Source organism: Carlito syrichta, unplaced genomic scaffold, assembly GCF_000164805.1.
Source record: "Carlito syrichta isolate Samal-C Ts95f unplaced genomic scaffold, Tarsius_syrichta-2.0.1 Scaffold301775, whole genome shotgun sequence".
NCBI lineage: Eukaryota > Metazoa > Chordata > Mammalia > Primates > Tarsiidae > Carlito > Carlito syrichta.
In genome coordinates this window covers 234211-238573 of record NW_007245871.1, presented here as the reverse complement: position 1 = coordinate 238573, position 4363 = coordinate 234211, and the positions used below count along the sequence as shown (strand labels likewise).

Below are 4363 nucleotides of genomic sequence, written 5' to 3'. Positions count from 1 at the left end.
AACCCTTAACTGTACCCCACAAAATCATAATAAAAAATATTGATTAAAAATAAAAATAAATAAATAAATATGCTGCTCAAGCAGCAAAAGGATTAATTCATGAGAAACAGAGAGTCAATTTGAGATTAATGTCAATAAGTGACTATGGCCACCAGCCTTCTGATTGTGTGAATCTCTAAACTATCCTACAGATACTATCTTGCCTCCCAGAAGAATGGTGGTTTGACAAACAGTGACAACAGTGGCTAGAAGTAATGCAGCTAGCAATGGTTAAGACTTCTTAGGATTTATTAGCTTACAAAAGGAAACAAAGTATTCACTATAACATAATAGATGCCATTTCAGAGAAAAACGTATTTCCCAAATTAGAAAATTATCATTTTTGACTTTTTAAAAAAAAAAAATCAACTTATTATAAAAACAACTTATTAATATAAAAATCAACTTATTATTATTGTATACAACATTCTAAAACTAAAAATTCATCCCTAAAAATCAAGTCAAGTTAAAATCAAGACACTAAATTAAAAATTATAAGGACAACATGAACACATTCTTGAGCACTTATGAGCCTGGATTTGTGGCATACTACATAATTATTTTATCTATGCAACCACCTTTTAAGAATATTCCCAGTTACAGATGACAAAACAGAGGATCAAAGACAATAAATTATTGGAAACAGAACTATATGTGGCAAACACAAGCTTTGAAACCCAGATGTCTATCCAGTAATTTCAAACTCCAAGGTTACCAAGTAGATCGTTTTTCTTAGGTTTTTTTGTAAAAAATGAAAAAACACTGTCCTTGAAACAACTATAAGAATTGCATATAATGAAGGCAGTTTAATAAAAAATAAAAAATAAAAAAACTATAGAGGACTATTTAAACTGTCTTATAGTATTAAATTTTCATTTGGTCACACCAAAAGTTTATTTTTATTATCCCATTTACAGCCACACTCTACCAAGGAAAAGTTATCTTTCAAACTACTTAACATTGAGAGTATACTTAATATAGAGTTCAATATCAATGAACGTTCATCTTTCAAAAACTAGGTGGAAGATAAATTACCTGAATGTAGTCTCAGAAATTTTTATAAACTCCCCCTTTCTGAATTATCCCCTAAAAGAGGAAAAAATGCATGTGTGGACCATGCATGTGCAAAGAGAATGTCAATGGGAAAGCATTCTCCTCCCTCCCCAATAAATAAAATAAAAATGAAAGGACCTTTAAAAGGCACTTTCACTAACGGTTCTTTTCTGAATAAAATAAACAAGACCAAAGGGCACCTTGACTACTACTTAGGAAATAAAATCAGAACACAGAATCTGTAATTCTAATCACATTTACACCTTCTCTCCTTTTTTACATTTCCCATCCAAACATCCTTAGGAGCTCAATAGGCTTAAAAGAATTGGCGCAGGGCAGAGAACAAAGGTGAGGGGATTCTGAGAAACCATTTAAATGGCTGTTCTCACCATTGTAATAATTTCAAAGTAAGTAATATTTTTCAGAAGAAGTAAAAGTCACAAATGGAAGAAACTGTAAAAAGTTATTCTACCTGCTTATGTTATAAAAACTCATTTTGGCTAAACATCTCAGGAATTAACCACTGGGGACAAGAAAGGCGAGAAAGCACGAAAAACCAACCAACCAACAAACAAACAAACAAAAAACAACTTCCCAGGTTAATATCAAATTAAATGTATTTGCTTTACTCAATGAAAGGCAATGTGTTAAATGAATACATTGTTAAAAAGATTAATATTTATAGTGTCATGACAAAATGAGTACTTATATATTAACTGTCAGTTTCTCGAGACTGGGGATAATTTTAGAGAATAACATACTCGACTACTATACTCAATCATGTTAACTGTTATAGACCATATATAAATACAAAAGTAAAGATAAATATTTATAAAGTATGTGGCATGTGTGGTTTACTCAGCCTAGCAATGAGATTTTTTTTAATTTTGGTGAGAAGAATTGTGAAATCAATGTTAAACGACAGTTTACTATTTTGTTGAATTATTCAAATAAAAGAATGACACCACTAAAGAGACAAGAACAATTCATCAATATAAGAACAATTATATCAATTCATATATGAATACCTTTTTGGGGGAGAGGCAAAATCAGAATAAAACTTTCATGTGACTTTTTCTTAATGAAAATATCAAAGGAATGTAGCCTTTCTTTCCACCAGTACCACTGATGTCTCTAAACCTCTTAAATGAATGCTTCTGTGATTCCTCCATCACCTTGAGTCACAGACAAAGAAAGGTACCAGCAACAGGAAAACAATCCAGAATGATTTAGAAAACAGTCTTGCCATCCTGGCACTTCTTTGTGTGTCATGTGTATCAAATAAAAACAATTACAGCCATTTCCTTCTCTGCAGGACAGAGCTTTGGTTTTCCCTTGCATCCTGGTACAAGGCTACCCCAGTGATTGATACTCTGGAAAGTTCCTCTTCAGAGATGATGCACACAAGGTTCTAGAAATGTGACTAGCCAGGGTTAAGCAGGTACCAGAAATACTGAGGTACAAGACCAGTCAAGTCCTTCCTAGGGAACTGTCAACATTCATGAACATAGCAGCCAAAGTTATGGTATCTGAAAGGCAAAAATTTTAGGTGTTGCCATTTTAACACATTTCACAGCTCAACACTCTCACCACCACGCCACCATCCCCACACATACAAACCTACTTTAGTTTTTATCTATAGCTGAGAAGTGAGGCTTATTTCTTACTAAAAAAGAATGCACTGAATAAGAAAATACAGATTTGTAAGGGAGTATCGTGTTTGAGGAGAGACTTATCCTAAACTGAATGTCAACTATGTTTCAAGTAACATAGGAAAAGAAAGCACCTAGCACCAAACACGTACTAATAAGTGTGTGTTTAACACTGCTCGTATAAACGCAAATGGATTCAACGTTCCAAAATGCTCAGGTCCCCCCACCCCCCACCCCATGACTTGAAAATTGAGTTCGCAACCAGCTAAGCCATCAAGACAAGCTGCTGCAGCTCACCAGTGCTAACAGCCAGTCTCCCCACCCTGAAAACTCGGGCAGAGGATGGATTTCATACTCTAGCCTCCTCCACAAGTTCTTTGTTCAGCCAATAACCTCACAGATGCGTCTGAGAGCTGGCTGCATAGCCACAGCTGAAGAGGTGCTTTGCTCTAGTGAGATTTTACTTAGCTCCAGACACCTGCTCTTGGGCTTGACAACTAAGACCTATTCTTCCAGACAGAACATAATGGGAACTCCCGCCAGTGGAAGGACATCTGTGTAGTGGAAATGGGGAGCAGGGCGTAAAAACGAAGGCAGAAGGCGCTTACAGGAAGCATCTACACTGGCCACACTAACCGAATTCTTTCCCTGTGTATGCCCCGGTGCATCTCATCCACGTTAAGTGACTTCTCGATATGTTCAGGTTGTTTGCCTGTTGCCATTAACAACATGCAGACTTGAAACCACCTCGTGGTCCTGAAAGACACACTAGACAGTGGGTTTCCTGCGAAGGTTTGGTGCCAGAGCCGGAGGGGCAGCTGAGGGTCCGAGTCCTAACTACAGAGAAGACTGGCTGCCTTGTCGCTGCCCCGTTCTCCAGCAAAGGAGGATCACGCTGGTTTTGTGTTTTTAGCACCAATCTTGGGGCGACCAACTCAATCCCATCTACCTTATGAGAAAACAGCTACCCGAAACCCCCCCACCCCCCCCCGGCGGGCACTGGTGAAATCACTCTTGGGAACAGCAACGCAGTCAGGCCGCGCTGTCCCCAGATGTCTGCGCTGCTGGTTCCCTCCAATTCATCATCCGAGATGAAGGGAGCCCAGGAGGGAAGCGAACGCCCAGAACTCGGCTCTGCTGTTGGCGTGGTCAGAGAGTACCCGGGGCTGCGCCGGGGCGGGGTGTCCACACCGAGCACCCCCAGACTCCGCTCCACCTCGTGCCGCCGGAGGGCCTGAAAGGTCATCTCCCCACCAAGCACCACCCCCGGGAGCCGGGGGAGCGCAGGGCCCGCCTTCAGACGCCCCCCGCCCTGCGCCCGCCAGTCGCGCCTCACCTGCCCGCGGCGACTCCGGCAGCCCCTTGACAGCGCCCGCGAGCCGCCACTGGAAAAGTTTCCGAACTTCTTCGCAGGTCTGCGCGCCCTCGCTTCGGGTAGACCCCACGAGAGCCAGAAGGAGTAGACAGCGAAAGCCCACGGGCCAGGTCTGTGCGTCCATCCTCGGTGTCCCGCTCCCCCTTCTCCCCGCAGTGGACCCCGCTCTCCCCGCGCGCCCGGAGCTGCGGGCGCCGGACTCGCTGGTCGAGGCTTCCAAGGGGTGCGGGCCGGTGCCGGGCGC

General features: G+C 41.7%; 1 pseudogene; it reads right to left on the bottom strand.

Moving 5' to 3' along the window:
• Window positions 1-4354, bottom strand: part of LOC103257500 — a 193988-nt pseudogene extending 189634 nt beyond the window's left edge.
• Between the last annotated feature and the right edge of the window lie 9 nt (window positions 4355-4363).